A 19,944-nucleotide genomic window follows, 5' to 3' on the forward strand; every position below is an offset into this window, starting at 1 on the left:
TGCTCTAAGGAAAGCATGGGAGGAAGAGTGTGAAACTTGTATATCATGGAGGATGAAATTTGTCCTGAAATAGTAGAAGATGAAGTGAAAGTGGTTTACTGGAGTATGTTTTATGATAGCGAGAATGATTCACTGTTGATACATGCAAAAACTACTGCCTCAGCTTCTAGTGATCGGTTGAACTCCTTTCATCGCATAGAGGTTGGATCAATATTGAGTGGCCCTATTAAAAGATGCATGGTTTTCAATTTCTAATGCATTGCAAACCTTTTCAAATTGATAAAGCAAAGTTCACATATAGAGAAAACGCAACTATCTCCAAGCCATGAATTTCGGGCTCGATTTCGGACAAATCGAACAAAACTCCAAAATTTTATGATCTGGGTTTTGTGCGGAATACCCCTAATTGGCTTCTACTTCGGTATTTTCCACAAATTTAGAGCGGTTTTTGATATTTCACAAGTGCTTTCAATGTCATTTTTTGCAAAAAAACGCCCTGCAAATTGGGTTTTATGTTGGAATTCAATTTGTATAATGAAAAATTATTTCTCGGATAAAACTTGAAGCTCAAGCTTATTTCACCAGAAGGAAAAAAGGCATTAGCTAATCAATTTATGAATGAAAACAGACTGAATTAACTATGAGTGACTGACCATGGAGAATTCTGGGATTGGTTATATCGATCACCAAGAATGAACACAATTTATTGTTTTCTATGCATCCTCTGACACCAAAAAAAAATGAAAACATAAGGGATGAATGCCATTATGGAGATAATCTCAATATATTTATCAAAGGAGCTGAGGATGATGAATTACTTGGGCGTTTTGGTGGTGGAAATATCATCATCGTCAGTGAGGATAACAGGAAAAATTACTAAACAAGACTTTCTTTGTATGGCGTTCTCATGGTGGGAGGCAGTCGATATTCAGAGTGCACTTATGTTTCATTTGTAGTATTGCCACCAATTTTTCGTCTCTGCTATAGAATATCAAAGAAACCAAGCCCCTGGAATTAGCAAGGTATATAGAGCAGTTGAAGCTGACCAGAATGATTGAGAAAGCTGGAAGATACGGATTTGTGTTTCTTAGGTTGAATAATTTGTACGCAAATCCGTTGAAAAAGCGTTTGTGTAATAAGATCTTGGAAGGTTCTATGCGATCATGGATTTGTGCAAGTCCACCTTTGGAAGCACCAAAAGACTGCCCAAAATTTGAATATTAAATTACCTTCAGCTAGACGGAATACGGTGATAAAATTTGTGGTATCCTTCCATTATTACCACTCTCCAGCGCAAAGGTTAATGAAAAATCTTTTATATCTCTTACAGGAGTCAGAAAAATCGATGTTCCATACTTTATCATGCTCAGATCCAATGACACCCCGGTTGAATAAAATGCACGGAGGTTAAAGTAAGGAGTGCTCCCGTAAGTGGTTTAGTCAAAACCACCCATCAAAAGATCGACGACTACAATTCATTACGGAAGCACCTTCTTTATTTTCATAAACTGCAACATGTGGTTCCGTAAGCAGTAAATGGTTGAAAACCATATGCGGTTTTTTCGATGTGTACAAATGTACGACAGCGGGACTTGAAATGTATTAAATTGTTTTTCTGTCCTCTGACTTATAAAGGTGGCGGGGTTTTTGTTCTTAAAAGTTTTGGGTTATATCTATATATATGTATGTTAGTTAAAACTATTTTTTTGTGATTTAAAATTAAATCAAAATTTCCTAAAAACTGTTTCAAGAATCAATTTTTGAAACTGATCATGACAGTTAGAGTGGAGAAGAATAAAAGGTCAGAAATGAGACTTTTTGGGGGTTTTCACAACTAAGTATTGTAAACTAGAATCTTCTTGAAGCCTGAATAATATATGTCAAATTGATTCCATCATTGGTGTTGCAGTGATTGTTTTTGTCATGTATCCTAGCATTCATATGTATTTTTTCTCTCTTGGACAATGTAAGATGTAGTTGGCGCTTTAGTTTATGTTTTTAATGATTTTACTTCGTTGTACGCATTAAAATTTTGTTGTAATCATTAAAAAGTAATCTTAAATCCCTTAATGAAGCTCTCCACATCTGGAAATCTCATTCATATTCTTGTTCTTCATCCATCATTCTTTCTACAAAGTTGAAACACAAATTCTTAATTTCCTGTGCCAAAACTTTGTCTCCTACATTTGCTGCTTTACTCCACCCTGCAACTCTCATAGTCTCTGGTCATTCTTCTTTGAAGATTAGGGTTTCAAAACCAGAACTTTTGGTTACAAACCTTCATGGCCTATACTTCCAGCCATTAATTTAAATTTTTTTATACAATCTCAAAATGTCTCAGGCACTGGTTCCCTCACAGCCAAGAATTGTCCCCTAAGGTAAAACAGTTCCTAAAAGTGTAGCACGAAGGATGGATGAGCCTAGCAAAGTTAGATTAGGCAGTGATCTCTAAGGGGAAGGTCGAGTAAGGGGACTTCTCACACCAAGGATGTGAGGCCTTGAAAGAGATGAGAGTGATAGGGTGAAAATTGGTCCCCTATGGTGATGAATGAGATGGATGAATGATGAGGGGGATATAAAGTATGAAAAACAATGTATGAACACATAAAAGAAAGTAAAAAACAAAGGTTTAATTACCTTAATTATGTTTTAATATATCAAAACAATGAATTTTTTGGTGAGGAGTTTTGCACATGAAATCCTAATATAAATCATGTCCTTCTACTCAAAATTAATTGTGCCTTTCGAAAGTTTTCAAATGTGGTGCTTCAAGCCACCAGAAGAAAACTAGTGAAGGTATGAAAGGAGGGTTATAATGAGGGATATAGGCAATAAATTGAAGAATTAGCAATGCTTCCAGCAACTATTCAAAATCACCTTCAAGTGCAAGTGCTTCCACACCCACCACCTTAAGTAAGATGCCCTATGCTTTCACCGCTAAGATACCTCCATCCAATGTGGGTGAGAGAATCTTATCTTTTGGGTATCAACCATGGATCCAAAGCCCCTGCCAAGATTTATAAGACTCAAGGAGGCTCGTGATAATTATTGCTCTAATCCTTTCCCCCGTCAAGGGTTTCTTCTCACCTTTGGATTTTTAACATTGGATTATAGAGGATATTAAGCTCCCTAAAAGTAAACTCTCTATGTTTCAAACAAGAATGACTAAGGGTGGTTATTTGGATGTTTACCCTATGGTTCCAACTTAAATTATAATTTCTTTTGTGACCCCATGATGGGGGGAATTAATGTGTTTAAGTTAGATTTTTTTAAGTGGCTAAGAGCTTGGGGGATGGCCCAAGAATTGTTTGAATTTAGGGTGTGAAAAGTGATGAATTTCAAATAGTTTGTACTTAATGTTCTTATTCCCCTAGATAACTTATGACTGCAAGGGGAAAAGCATACTTATCAAGAAAGAGCAAAGGGAAATTCTTGGTGTGTGGAGTGTAGTGGGTGGAAGATGTCAAGTGAACATCACAAATGTTTATCAAATTGTAGAGATGTGTATATCATGGGATTTGCTACTTTCCAGCCTAATTATGTTATGTGTGTTGTATCTTGTTTGAAAGAAAAGATGCATCTATAATGGGATAATTACATTCCTCTTATTAAATTGCGGTTTAACCTCTATTCCTAATGAGACGTAAAAATGGTTTTTAAAGATTTTTTTATTTCCCCAAATTACTTATGGTTGCAAGGGGAAGAGTATACTCAATAAGGAAGTGAGTCAATTCAAATATCAATTATACTATGACTCATATGAGCAAGAAAATAAAGTCCATCCATGTGGCGAAAGAAATTCCTAACTAAGTTGATAAAATGTGGAGAAGTGGGGGTAATTTATTAATGGATACCATCCAACTCAAGAAAAAGTAGAAAATTACAATAATCTGGAACTCTATAAACCCACACAACTATTCTACTAATGGTCGTGGGGGAAACATTGTGATTATTTCTTCGATGTCTGCCTAGACTAGCTCAGAAAAGACAAAGAGTGAATTTCCAGCATTCACAGACCAAGAGGAGGCCTAAAATGATACCGAAAGAAAAATAAAAAGATGAATAGTGAAATTGAACTAAGGAAATATCCTACAAACAAAAATTAGCATGAAAAGAAAGTGAAGTCGCCAATTTGTTGTGTGGATTTTGGAGCAAGGATGTCCCAAAATCCACTCTATTGCAAGGTTATTATTACCTGCATAGAACCAACAAGAAATGATTCAGATTTAAATAGGAACACAACAAATTACAGAGATAACCATAAACACAGAGATGCAGTGGAAATAATACTTCATTTCATTAATGTAAAATACTGAAATGTGCTTACAAACAGAATTGGAAATAAACCAGCTAGGGCGACGGTAGCTTATCTCTGAGAAGAGATGTGGCGACTACCTACCTCTGAACTATGTTACAATGAGGCTCGAAGGCCTATTTATTGTTGAGAAACAATGGAAAACCCTTCACATCCCAAAACCTAACCCTAGAAGATGAAACGCCAAATTGTGGGCCCCGTCTGGGTAAATTGGTACATCAATTTCCCAGGGTAGTAACTTTGGCATACGATTTGATGCATACAATAGCTCGTTAGAAAGATCTATCCGAGCACTACCACTTTGGGAAGGGCAACATCGGTCCATGGACCCATGTTGCCCCCAAATTTCCCAAAAAACGTCGTTTAGGGCCTCAAAACGACTCTGGAAGTTCAAGACCCGAAAAACTGCTAAAAATAGTAAACTGTGCTACAATTTAGGAAACTGAAAAAGTTGAAAGAGACAGTTGTGGGGGTCCATATGGTATAGGTGGGTGGCCACCAACATCCACCTGGATCATTCCTCCCCCCCAGGAAACAATGGTCCCCATTGCGTTGAGTTCCTCCCTGAGATGAAGAAGCTTTTGTTGATCTGGGTCTCTGGTGAGCTGTTCTGCAATCTTTGATGTGTCTAGAAATGGTGGGAAGCATGGTTGATGACGGTCCACATTGAACACTCAGTGCAAGTGAAGGAATGGAGGAATGATGTGCTTCAAAGCATTGTTTCCCGTAGCTTGGTACTGGTGTAAGGACCATGTTGGAGTGGTTTGAGTTTCTGATGGGTTCTGGTTAGGCATTCTGTCTACAAATGTAACCAAACTTTGTCGCCCACCTGAAACTTGTGTGGTACCCCTGTGGGTGAGGAGAAGTTGTTCCTCTGTTCTGTCATGACTGTGTCCCTCTGTTGCTGTTGCTGCATGGAGGAACCCTTTGCGGGGGTCATGGATGTGGCAACAACCTTCCCCTTACTTTGGGAGCAAACCAAACAGAAAATGAATTTCTTAGTCTGGGAGATGAGCTTGCTGCCTTTCTTGGCAGTGATCAAAGAGGTGGTGGTAGGTGGGGCTACCTCTGATATCCTGTATAATGAATTATCCAAAGAAATAATGACAGCGCGAGGCCTTGACTCATACACAACATGTAGCCTCCACAAGTGGCTGGCCTAATAGTACATCACAAACATCCAGAGGTGTAACATCACACAATACCTCATCTATGAAGGGCTTGATACTGTAGGGAAGGTGGCACTGCTGGCGAACTTTGAGATCTCGTCCTTCATGAAGCCACCTGATACTGTACAACTGTGGGTGTGGTGTAGTTGGTAGGCCAAACAGCTTCACGACCTCTGCTGAAATCAGGTTCTTTTGGCTGCCGCTGTCGACAATGAATTGCAGCGGCGAACCTTTCACCCACATCTATGAATGGAAAAGACGTTCCCCCTCCTTTGGATTTACGAGCTCATTTTTCTGGATCTTGGCGGTGGCAACAGTGGCGTTGGGATCTGCATCAATGATCTGATTCCCTTTGCCATTCCCCTTGTCAGGTTCTGGTTCAGGGTCGGAACATGCATCTGATTCGGAAGCCTTCAACTCGGCCACCAGTGACTACTTGGTCCGACACTCACTTGTGTTGTGAGTGGCGCTCTTGTGGAACTCACACCACTTTCCTATGTCCTTTTTTGACTTCGTGGTGTTGTTCTTTTCTTGCGGCTTCAACAGGTTGTCTTGGGTCACCCCACCTTAGCTTTGTCCTTTGGTCTTCGTATTTGCAAATCCAAAGTCTCACTTCTTCTGTTTGAACTTTTGCTTGATTTTGACAGTGCATCGGTATGTTGTGCCGAGCGAGGAGATGTTCAGGAACTCCATTTCTTCCTGGATGTATTTGTGTAGGCAGCCGCAGTATTTGAGTACCAGATGCAGCTCAGAATCTTTGATACCCAACTGTGTGCGAAGGGTATGAAAAATGTTTGTGAACTCTGGCACATCTTGGTCTCGTCCCTGCCGCAGTGTGGTCCATTTGATGTATTTTTCCTCATAGCTTTTGATAGGGTAGTACTGCTCCTTGATGGCATCCTGAAATGAATCCCAAGTGGGCGCGGCTGAAAATAGTGAGCCTGTTCTTTCATCCTTCTGCTCGCAGTAGGTTTCCTACTAGTCCTTGACGTGGGGGGTCGCTTTGAGAAGAGCGAAAACAATCTTTTCCCGACTCGAAAATTCATGAACAGAAAAATACCCTTCTAGCAGATTTAACCATTTATCTATGGCATCCGCGTCTATTTGACCCTCAAATATGGGGATTTCAAAATTAACTTGTACCTTAAACGGTGTGGCATTTCCAGAGTAGTTGTTGGAATCCGATGCGTCACTTGTGGGTAATCATTGAAGGATCTGCACAAAGCTATCCATCATCACGTTCCTTTGCCGCTCGAGGGCTTCTTCAAGCAAGATTTTGATAGGATCTCCTGCCCCCTCGTCTTTCTTCTCATCCACCATGGGAGGTCATCGGGATTTGCAGGGCTAGTCTTGCAAAGGTTCGACCAGTTCAAGCCCTAACTCCTTATATCCCGACCTCGTTGGGGACATGAAAAGAAAAACTGAGAAAAAGCAGACCGCTTTGATACCACTAATTCGGATTTAAACAGGAGCGCAACAAATTACAGAGATAACTATAAATATAGAGATGCAATGGAAATAATACTTCATTTCAGTAATGTGAAATACTGAAATGTGCTTACAAACAGAATTGGAAATAAACCAGCTAGGGCGACAGTAGCTTATCTCTGAGAAAAGATGTGGTGGCTACCTGCCTCTGAACTGTGTTACAATGAGGCTCGAATGCCTATTTCTTGTTGAGAAACAATGGAAAACTCTTCATATCCCAAAACCTAACCCTAGAAGATGAAACGCCAAATTGTGGGCCCCGTTTGGTGTTGTAGGGAAAAGTATCCGATTCGGATGACCCTATCCCACTCTAAGGGTGATAGTACCTCAGCAACAACTGTAAAGAAAACTACTTAAGGTTTACTTCTTTATGAAAGCAAGAGAGAATGAAGAAATGCACTAACCGTTGCCTTGCGCTTAATGTCGAATCCAAACTCTTCTCTTTGCTTGCTTGCTCCCAGCTCCTTGCTCTTTTGCTGGCCCAGCTACAATGAGATCCTGCAAAATGACCAAGAAGGAAACTACAAGAAGCATGCAATCATAACTGATTCAAGGATTAGCATAAATCAAATATACAATCATCACAACATAACATTGAAACAAGTGCATATAGAAGAACCTCAATAGCCTTTATTAATAGAAGAAGTAAAGTTCTGAGAGTGTTACAACCATTGAAGGTCCCAATCCAGCAACACCTCCCAGCAGAAAGAATTTCTCCTCTTCACCTCCTTCAAGCAATCACCCAATAGCTCTATAGTGAAACCAACAGCATATCATTACTTTGCACAAAATTCCAGCCTCCTGAGCTCATAGGAGAGAGCTCAATATATAGATGAATTGAGAAAGGATGAGTCAGCTTGCAACTGATGTGTAGCTGCCTTGTGTCCTCTCTCTCTTCAGTTGATCTTCAGTTCTTGAGTCCACTTGGAGAACCTTGCTTCCACTTGGAGAAACAGAGCCTCTGACTCATCACAAGGCGAAATCCCTGATCCAAGTGTCATTTTTGGAAGATTCCAGAGCAATGACTCATTGTGCCACTTGTCCCATCTCGCTCAGCGCAGGTGGCCTTTGTTCCACTTGCTTTGCAACGCAGGTACACCATGGAGCAACTGAGTTTCAGCGCAGAAGCCTAGTGGAGCACCTGCTTTGATTTCAGGATTGCTTGTTTTTGAGTGTTTTCAGGTGGAGAACTGATCTGAGAGCTGTTGGCTTGCTGACCTTGTTCCTCTAGGGGTAGGAACATCATGTTTAGGGACTTTGGATCCCTTGGATTATTGACAATTCATGCCTGATGCTGCAAGGCACAAAATTGTCTATAACAGATGCCCCCTAAAGTATGAGGTCGTTTATCGGGTGAAATGCTTTATTAGGAGGATCCGAAGTTCATTCAATCTGCTGAGAAGTGTCCTGTAATAAGATACAATACAATACATTATTTTTCATACTTTTTCATGATCTAGCTGAGGCGGGCATTCCCATGCTCAGCTTTATAAATTTATTTTGGTACATAGAACAGACGATCGTCTGATAGTAGACTGATAATTCTCTGCTGAAATTATCATCCTTTGAGAAGGATGATCATCTGCTGCAATGATGTACATATCAAATGTCTTTATATCCTGAATATATATCGCAGCCCGGATGGATGAAACTAGATCCGGGGTCTTCAATCTCTTCCGATCTTCACTCGATGTACAAGTCGATCCATGTGAGAATTTCTTGAAGTCGAACATGGAAAGACATCGCTTGATTACCGGTCAATGATGTAAACCGTTAACAAGCGCGAGAGGAATCACCGATAAGGATGATGACCCTCAAGGTACAGCAATACAATTCACATGGTGGGAATAAAGGACTTGGCGTCGACCACCATGCAAAATCTTCTGGTCGAAGGTCATTGATGTATACCTGTCGCCGGAAGTGAGAAACTTGCCATTGAGGCATGCAAGCTTCAAAGTACTGAAGGGGTTGTTCCTAGATCAACTCCTTGGATAATGAGCTGATGTCGACAAGGAGCGATCCGTCAAAGGAGGGCCTTAATGAATCCCACATCATTGACACGGAACGGAGCTAGTGATTGTGATGAGGTGAAAACAAACTGTGATGTATGATTCAGGGTGGCGGTCATGAAATGGATGAAGGATAATGTATGGCAGTGGATGGGACACGGTTGACTCTTTGCAGAACAACATCTCTTGAACATATAACGACACTGATGTGATGGATCGGTAGCATTACCCCAACTATGGATGGTGTGGCGAGGACCATGGCGATGAGACCGATGAATGAAACAACCCAACCCGATGTGATACGGAGGACAAAGTGTCATGTTCAAGAGCGACTTGCTACCATTAAAGCTGTGAGGTTCTCCCAATTTTTCCCCAGTCATTGTTGACCAGTACCTCTTTATTTTTGTCAAGCTTGAGGAGGATAACATATGCTTGTTCTATAACCTGCCCTTCGGGCAAGCCCATCGCTATGTTTTAACGAGCCTAGCGATAGGGAAACTCGTTCTCGTCTAAAGACAAGTTTGTCGCTATTTAATAAATTTAACGAGTCTAACGACAAGGATAACTCGGTCCTTTTCATTTTTAGAGAGTCTGAAAAAGGTACATAAAGTTAACTCCAAAATTCCTTTTTCATCATCTAATCCCTTAAGTCCGAAAAAGTATAAAACAATACAGAAGGGATGAGTTTTCGGTACTTTTAACGAGCCGAACAAAACAAGCGCTCGATCTTTTTATGCAATAATCCCTCAGGTCCAAAAAAGATTAAAATCTAGAGGAGGGATAGCGTTCCGGTCGCTTTAACGAGCTGGAAGGCCAAAACTCGGCAAGCTTTTCATATTTTACGAGTCAGTGAAAAGAGCTCAAAGAGGACTCGTCTTTTGAGGAACGAGTGATGAACAGGGTAGCAGCAGATTCCAGGTACAGGTTGGAATATTCCAATCACGGCAGTGTCACAAGGATGGCTTAGTGAAATCACTCTTCGCAGTTGTTCCTCAAAAGAAGGTAAACAATCATATGGAGATGAACGATTGGCCAAATGAACGGATGGAGGTGATGGCATATAAACACGACCAAGGGCTTTTAATATGGCAGTCAAAGGTTACATTTACCAAGGTTATTTACCGGTTCATTTTTTCTGGGTGAGCTTGAACTCTAGGGGAAGATTGCTCACAACTTATGTTTATTTTTTAACGAGCATGAACTATGCGCTAAAACTGCTCCGATCTTGCGTTTATTTTTTAACGAGCATGAACATTTCTAAAACTGCTCGATTATACCAGTCATAATACAAGAAACGCCTCAGGTGAGATAGCTATTTTTTAAGGAGCTTTATCTCACGAAGCTATGCTCCTATTTGGCAAGTTTTAACTTTTGCCCCTCATCCTTTCTTTATGCAAGCTGGAAACGGCTAATCCTACGAGTTTATCGGGTTAGACCTACAGGTTTAAAGGGAGGACCTAAAAATTTTAAAAAATAAATAGTCGTCCCGTGCTTGCACTCCAAAAGGTTCGCATGCCCCCAGGTATAAAGTATAATTTCAAGGTTCTTTCCTCTTACTTATTATCCGAAAAATGGTTTTGTTTGCTGCCGCAAACTAAACTCTTTTTTCGGCGATGTTTATCATTAGGTTGCTAAGGATGGTGACTACTTGTTGCAGCAATTTCATCTCTTTCTTTGGAGACTGCCCCTACTTATCCTTCAAAACATATGTTTTAATGGGTGAGGCTTGACTTCAAAGATGGTGGCTACTTGCCGACACAAATGGATCTCCTCCCTTAGGAGAGCCTACTTTTTTAGACAAAGGGAGTGAACTTTGTATCACTCACATAACTTTGACAAAAGAACTTTATCCTAGAACAACCCTCTTTTGACGGGGTACGGACTAGTCCATTCTTCTGCGGAAATTAACTTTATACCCAAGGTTTCCTCTGCCCAAGGCAGGCCAGGGTGCATGCCCCCTGGGTCCCAGTTCTTTCTTTCCGAATCACTCGCATTCATCGGGAAGTAGAACTGGGGGTGGAGGCATTCCTTGAGTGAATAGACCGTTAAGGGATGGTATTTGACTTTTTGCGATGCGTGATCCTGGAAATGAAAGTTGGTCTACGAGCTTGACCATTCTTCCTTCGTGCGGAAAACACATAACTCTAAAGAGTGAGGACACTATCGCCTCCATGCAATATATATAGTCTCGTCCAAGGAGTAAGTTATAAACCAAGGGTCCTTGGACGACCATCATGTTCATATGAACTGTCTTCCCTTTCAATGTAACTGGAACATTGGGGAGAATCCCTAACGGGCGACTGGTTCCTTTATCAAAACCTGATAGATTTCTCATCTCAGGTAAAAGCGCCGGGCAACCCAGTGCTTTCCAAGCAATAGAGGAAAGGATACTCACAGATGCCCCTTCATCAATGATAGTTCCAGCCATTACCATTCTATAGATCTGGACAATGATTCTGAATGGGATACTGGCTGGTAACCGGGGTCTGCCTAGTTGATTCCAATCAAAGGATACAACTAGGTTGCTTGGCGGTGGGACCGAATACACGGCCGGATACGACCCTGACGATGTTCCTTCCTGCGATAAAGGAATGGGCGCATTGCCCTGATGCTCATCAGAGTCTGTGTTGATGAAAAGAATATGGACGGTGTCATCCTTATCCTCTTCAGTGAGGGTGTCATTTGAAGATGGATCTTCAATGACGGAGTCATTTGAGGATGAAACCTCTGAAGGAAGAACCGGGTCAACTGCCGTTTCGACCTTTAGACTTTCGTCTGGTCTGGATTCAGTTGGTTCATTCTCAATGACGGACACTTCAGCTGACCACTTGAGCGGGCCAGCTGGATTTTCAACTATCGAGGGATTAGGCACGAGTTTTTGGTATCCAGGAGGAAGTCGTAACGGTGATACCGGACGATCTTCCAAAACTCTCTTCGCCTCATCTAAGAATGGACATCGGTGAATGGCGTGATCGCCTTCACACAACATACAGGGTGATCTTGGTCTCCCTCTTCGTCCTTCACTCTCGCTAGTTGATGGACTGCAATCAACATGACTACCAGAGGTTGATGCTACCAGATTGTGCAACCTGGGGGACCAGTCCCTTAGTATCCGGGGAATACAAGGACAATCACGATGGAAGTGGATCCCTTTGCAAATGACACATGGCGATTTAGGCCCGGTCGGTGCAGTGTGTGGATTTTTGTCAGATGTCTTTTGCTTGCCCCCAGTTGCCTTCGCCATAGGCCCCTTCTGCTTCTTTTCTTTCTTCTTCTTTTCCTTCTTCTCCTTGGGAGGCTGACTTTTGCCGGCTCTACCTTGCGAAGATGAAGGATCAGAGGAAGAATTGTAAGAAGTGGAAGGCTGGTGGGTAGCTCTAGACTGGTCTGACTGTTGATTCGACTGCTCAGGATTAGTGGCGATTTGAACTACATTAGTTGAAAAGAGCCATACAGGTAGGCCAATTGTCAATCCTGGAAGTGACAATGTGGCCATATGAGGCGCACCAACATCTCCCCAAGAGGAGAAGGGATTGGGACTTCCACCAAGGTGACTTCCTTGGTTGGTGGGCTCCATACTTTTCAACTGAAAGATCAACGTGGGAATAACAGGTGATTATGTTCCGATTAAAATAAATTTTATTAACGACGCTTTAGACACAACTTTGCTTTTTCATGTTTTAAGAGTCGAGAAAAAGCTAAAGATGACTCTAGTCTCCTTCGATGTTTTAACGAGCCCGAAGTGACAAATGCTCGGTTGGACTTTTTCAGTTATAGAGTTTGGAAAAGGCCAAAAGAAACTGCTCTGGAGTTCTAGGCAGAGGGTGTGCCAAACCTTTCGCAAAACCACGGAATACGTTTTACGGTACGTGTGGTCAATCTTCGTGAATGCTGTGTTCACTGCATTGCGATCAGTAGGGCAGCCGACACGGCTTCCTATGGATAAAGGCTTTGTTCCTATAGGGGTCTCCCAATATATACGCGACGGTACGTGGGAGCACAAGTCCGTATTAGTGCCACCGACTCTCAGGAGGAATCACCCACCTTCGTAGAGATCGACAGTCACTAAGTTTAACGACGCCGGAACACGTCTCTACCTAGACCTCTATGTGTTTGCGTTATGTTACAAAGCGTTGTTATGTAAATTGAATTTATTTTAATGTTGATCTTGCTTAGCAGTTTGCCTTTAAGGATCACCACGAGATGTATGTAACAAATTCCTGAATGCAGTCTAAGATGAGAAGCAAACTTTTCAATCTTTCAACTTTGAAAATCTTAACTACTGAGGGAGAAGAAAGGCAAATCTTTTCTCACAGATCATAGAGCACACACTAATGCAAAATTTCCTAAATCGTCATGCAAGCAGTCAAATGCAAAATGCACAATGCATGTATTTTCTTTTCCCTTTCTTAATGTTGATGTATTACAAAAAGAAAGTTGCTATATAACTTTGATTTCGATTTAAAGCGAAAGTAAACAAGCTAGTCCAAAATCAAAAGACACCTTAAGATTCACTTGTTTAATCACTGGAAATACATGAAATCAAACCATAATGACAAAAGTGAAAAGACTAATCAGCTATGGACAGCAAACAAGCTAACTCTTTAGACCAGCAAAATGCCTAACACAGGTTCAGATCTAAGAGGCCAAAAGCAAGACTAGTTCACTTTCGTTATGGGAAATTGTAAATGACGTAAGAAATACAAAAGAACAAGTACAATTTCGTTATATAACAGAGGCGGAATGATGGCAAGTAAGGTTGGTTTCAGAATAGGTGCAAGACTGGTAACTGGCTGCAAAAACTATAGTGAAAACAGACAGGAAAAAGGGAGGAAACCCCAACTGCACAAGGCAAAATTGGGCCAATGCAGGTGTTGCACAGCCAATCTGGCTCTCAGCGTAGGTAGCCCCTTCGGGACCTGCGTTGCAAAGCAGGTAGCCTATGTACTACCTGCTTTGGAAAACGAAAGTTTCGTTTTCACAGTTTCCGGGTCACAATTTTCTCAAAAATTCACAGTTTTTGCTCAAATCAGAAGCTATCAGTCAAGCACACACTAAGGGATGACAAGGAAGGTGAAAAGCTATCACTAAGAGCTTACAAGGATCCTTGTAGATCAGCTCTTCAAATCATGAACATGCTCAGAAAGGAGCTAGAGTAGCTGCCCTCTACTTCGCTTTTGATATAGTCAAAAGCTTTTCAATTTGGTACTCTTTTGTTCAGGAAATGAATAGCAAAATACTACAAACAATCAAACAGATACGATCCCCAGCGGAGTCGCCAGTTTGTTGTAGGGAAAAGTATCCGATTCGGATGACCCTATCCCACTCTAAGGGTGATAGTACCTCAGCAACAACTGTAAAGAAAACTACTTAAGGTTTACTTCTTTATGAAAGCAAGAGAGAATGAAGAAATGCACTAACCGTTGCCTTGTGCTTAATGTCGAATCCAAACTCTTCTCTTTGCTTGCTTGCTCCCAGCTCCTTGCTCTTTTGCTGGCCCAGCTACAATGAGATCCTGCAAAATGACCAAGAAGGAAACTACAAGAAGCATGCAATCATAACTGATTCAAGGATTAGCATAAATCAAATATACAATCATCACAACATAACATTGAAACAAGTGCATATAGAAGAACCTCAATAGCCTTTATTAATAGAAGAAGTAAAGTTCTGAGAGTGTTACAACCATTGAAGGTCCCAATCCAGCAACACCTCCCAGCAGAAAGAATTTCTCCTCTTCACCTCCTTCAAGCAATCACCCAATAGCTCTATAGTGAAACCAACAGCATATCATTACTTTGCACAAAATTCCAGCCTCCTGAGCTCATAGGAGAGAGCTCAATATATAGATGAATTGAGAAAGGATGAGTCAGCTTGCAACTGATGTGTAGCTGCCTTGTGTCCTCTCTCTCTTCAGTTGATCTTCAGTTCTTGAGTCCACTTGGAGAACCTTGCTTCCACTTGGAGAAACAGAGCCTCTGACTCATCACAAGGCGAAATCCCTGATCCAAGTGTCATTTTTGGAAGATTCCAGAGCAATGACTCATTGTGCCACTTGTCCCATCTCGCTCAGCGCAGGTGGCCTTTGTTCCACTTGCTTTGCAACGCAGGTACACCATGGAGCAACTGAGTTTCAGCGCAGAAGCCTAGTGGAGCACCTGCTTTGATTTCAGGATTGCTTGTTTTTGAGTGTTTTCAGGTGGAGAACTGATCTGAGAGCTGTTGGCTTGCTGACCTTGTTCCTCTAGGGGTAGGAACATCATGTTTAGGGACTTTGGATCCCTTGGATTATTGACAATTCATGCCTGATGCTGCAAGGCACAAAATTGTCTATAACATTTGGGTAAATTGGTACATCAATTTCCCGGGGTCGTAACTTTGGCATACAATCTCCGTTTGACGCGTACAATAGCTCGTTAGAAAGATATATTCGAGCACTACCACTTTGGGAAGGGCAACATCAGTCCATAGACCCATGTTGCCCCTATATTTCCCAAAAAACGTCGTTTAGGGCCTCAAAACGGCTTTGGAAGTTCAGGACCCGAAAAACTGCTAAAAATAGTAAACTGTGCTACAATTTAGGAAATTGAAAAAGCTGAAAGAGACAATTGTGGGGGTCCATATTGTATAGGTGGGTGGCCACCAACATCCACCTGGATCAAGAAAATTATTAGAAATAAAAACACACTAAGGAAAGAAAAAACAAATGTACACCTAAGAAAGATCATTAGTTACAATGTTAAAACAAAGAAAACAGGAAACAGAGGTTATAAAGCAAGAATTATATGTATTTATTGATGAAAAGAGTTACAATATATCCCAAAGACATTAAAGGTATTTTATAGGTCAATGGAGCCTATGACTCTCATAAAGGAAGGTCCCTTTTCTCTCTCTCTTTGGAAGAATGATTTATCCTCAAGAAGTCCCTTAAAAAACCTCTAATGGTGAGCTCTAAGAACAAAAATCAATGCCAATTGTGAGATAATTTGGAAGAATAAACTTGTCATGAACTTCTCTCTTCTAATGGTCCCAAATGCAATGATATTTATAGGCCCAAGCTCATGTCTTGTCTCTAGTCGGTTCATTGATGAGATTTGATATTTGATTAATTTTGTGGTAGACAAGAGGAGTTCATTAGATGCTCCTCCATTCCATTTCAGTGGTGTAGTGGCTTGAGACTGAGCTCCCTGGCCTTATCCTTTCACTTGGTGATTTCCCATTTAATTCGATTTGGCTTATGAATTGTTGAGATCTCACTTCTATATATATATATATATATATATATATATATATATATATATATATATATATATATTCAAGTATTGAAGAAATAGTTGTGGTGATCCATGTAAAGTTACTTGGGTGACCTTTATCAGTATGATTTTTTTAATGGAAACCTTAGGAAACTTTAGTTTTTTCTTTATTTTTCATGTTTTCCAACAATCATTAGTGAATTTTCCCAAGCCAGTCTTCAATGTTGAGTACCATGGTTGCTACATTTGTGTGCATGATTTTTCAGTAATAACAACTACCTAAGTATGTTTCCAAATAGCTTTTCAAACATGATTTATGTAGGTTTTAACCTTGTACAGTAATTACCAGCAAACGAATTCTTAAAACAGAAAAATATACAATGGAAAAAACATAAAACAAATATACACAGATATTTTCCCCTGGATCCCAAAACCGGTACTACTAGAAATATTTTTCATTATATTAATTTCAATGTTAGAATACATATAAATACATGCTAAAGCATTCATAAACCCCAATCCAATAACCCTAGATTAGAACATAACCATAGTTCCCTTAACCAGATCTACAAAATACCATCAGCAAAAAACCATCATGCCCAAAACCATGTGCAAACCCCATGCACAAAACCATGGGTAGGTACACCCACCATATTTGGGTTTTCCCCCCATCCTTGGGTCCACATAAAAAAATTAAAAAATTCCGAGGGCGCTACCTCGAACCCCATGTGAGGAGGCTACCACCCCCATGCTAACCCCATGACAGGGGGTGATGTCGCCCCCCTGTGACCCCCTCTTGCACCTGGTGCAACGTACAATTCTCGCATCTAGTCGTGTAAATAACATAACACATACCCAACATTCTCCCACGTCTTGTTTTCTTTCCACACATGGGGTCACAAGAGAGATTAATGATTGGTATAGCCCTACAATGCCCATTGTTTCTCCACACCAAGAAAACTTATGATTACTCACATACTTTTTAAATGCATCTACAACATTCTTCAAAGTGTCTAATTTTTCAACAACACATTTTTCTTTTCAACCATATCCCTCACAAAGTGATATTGAACATCAATTTTCTTTGTGTTTGAATGATAAGCAAGTTTCTTTGCCAAGAAAATTGCACTTTGGCTATCACAGACCATCCTTATAGGTTGTTGTACCAACCCCGTACTTGAACACAATATCTGGAACCAACTTGCTTCCTTGATTGCATGAGTGGCTGCCATGTATTCAACCTCTATAGTTCAAAGTATCACTACAGATTGTCTCTTTCTCATCCAACTGATTACTCTAAATAGGTTAAACACATACCCACTTGTAGATCTTCTACAATCTAGATCTCTAGCCCAGTCTTCATCAAAAAAGCCAAAAATGTCCAAAACCTTGTCCAATCCTGGTCTTCCTTGGTAGCACAAACAATAATCATTAGTGCCACACAAATACCTAAAAACCTGCTTCATTGTTGTCCAATGCTCCTTCCCTGGTTTTGACGTAAACCTGCTCAATACTCCAACTTCATGCGCAATGTCTGGTCTAATATAGACCATTGCATACATTAGGCTACCAACTACATGCACATATGGAACATGGGACATATCATCTTCCTCTTCTAGTGTCTTGGGAAAATAAGAAGCTCTGGTTAAACCAAAGGAATTATATTGAGACAATAATGCATAGGTTTGATATGTAGGATAGTAAACCGGTGAAGATTCCTATTCATGTAGGTGTAAAGTGCGTTGCCGACATTGCAGCTGTTTGACTAGAGTTTGAGGGTCTCCACACAAATATTTCTGCACCGACAGAGTGACTCGATGGCGAGTCACGATGTTTGTGTTAGGGCCTGTTGGGTGTGGAATCCCCCCAAGGCATGTTTTGGGGCTTGAAGCCCAAGTGTTGACTAAGTTCATTGTAAAGACTCCATGAATTGTGGGCACAGAGTGCGAAGTCATAATAGAGTCATAGGGTTGTCTACCCTTGTTTTTGTAATGTAAGGTCAGTTTGAAATATCTACCCATGGTCCTCGAACCATGGGATTGTATAAATAGAGCGAGGCTCTGAGTGTAGAGAATAGCAAAGTGTAGTAAGATGATTCTAAGGGATTGAAGAAGCATTGGGTCGAAGTGTAAGTCATGTCTTTGGGTCGTAGAGTAGGAGAAGGCTTTGCATCTGAGTGCACAGAGGCCTAGTAGTATGCAGCTAAGCGCGCAGACCCATGCAGCTGAGTGCACAGGGCAAGTCAAGTCTGTAACCGTTGGAAGAATTAATAAAGAGAATTTTTACCATATTTTTGTGTATCTTTTCCTGTTTTATGTATTATTGGGTATGAATTGCAAGTTTACTGTTTATTTACTACGTGAACTCATATGAATGTGCTAAACAAGTAAATATAACATAAGGCATCCAGTTGCGCGAAGATAACTAACTGGTATAAGAATATAAGTAATATCTCGGGCATGACTTAGGGAAATAGTTTGGATCGTTTCTCCAGCAGTGTGGAAGCCCCACAAACCCGAGTTATGGCTGTGCGAAGACGAATATATCAGTCCGCGAAGGCCAGAGAAGTGCGCAAAGTAACCTATGCGAAGGGACTAACAATTGGACCGTATTAACCCCTCAGACATCTCAAGGGTGCAGAATGTTGGAAATAATATTGAGAGGGGGGGTGAATCAATATTATCAGATCAATAATTTAATTTTCAAAAACTGATTTGTATACACTACTTCAACTCAATGAACTAGCATGTATACGCAACTATACTTAATGCAACCAGCGTAAATGCAAAGATCTTTAGATTTACCCAAATTATCTTGTATTGAACATTGATCAGTATATCAGGAATTCATTAGACAATGCAGTAAAAGCAGAATAAAGCATCACACATAAGCAACACACAAGAATGCCAAGATATAAGGTGGAAACCCAATGTGGGTAAAAACCACATGCTGTTGTCATCTCTGTCTTACTTTAATAATAAGAAAATTTGGTTTACGATTTTTGTAATGGTGCAGTCTTATACCAGTACGTAGGCTTTTACCTGCAGAAGCCTACAACCTTCTCTTGTTCTCCAGCTTCTACTGGAAGGGAGCCATAAACCCCTAGCTCTTGTACTAGCTGATATGTTTTCTTAGTACATAGGCGCCGACCTACAGAAGGCTACAACCTTCTATTTTTCTTCCAGGGACCACGTTTCATAAATTTTCAGACTAGATCCATCAACAACATCATTCAATCATCAAATATATCTACATCAACCAATCTCCTTTTGAACCAACCACAACCAAATCAATCAATCACTTTGACAAACCATCAATCTGATCATTCAGAATGTTGTCACCAGAATATAGTAACCAGAACCCAAGCCAGAACCCAAAACACTGCAATAGCAAATAGAAGCAACTAAAACATATTTTATAAGGTATACGCTACTTCCATGTGTCAAACCTGCATGCATATTTGCTTTCTTCAAAGTGAACCAGCGTACAGATCTGCAAATCAAATTTCTGATGTATACACTGCTTTGATATGCAGAACCAGCATGTATACGCCCCTTTTCTAAAGTGAACCTACGTACAGATCTGTAAATAAACATTACGACTATTCCAGACTTCAGTCATACCCAGATCATCATATTTATAGACTACAACATGCGCCAGTTATTCAGATACATGATCAAACCACATAAAGATAATTCACTTCAACCCTG

Source organism: Pinus tabuliformis, chromosome 4_2, assembly GCF_031772625.1.
Source record: "Pinus tabuliformis cultivar Carrire ecotype Pingquan chromosome 4_2, CPIR1, whole genome shotgun sequence".
Classification (NCBI taxonomy): Eukaryota; Viridiplantae; Streptophyta; class Pinopsida; order Pinales; family Pinaceae; genus Pinus; species Pinus tabuliformis.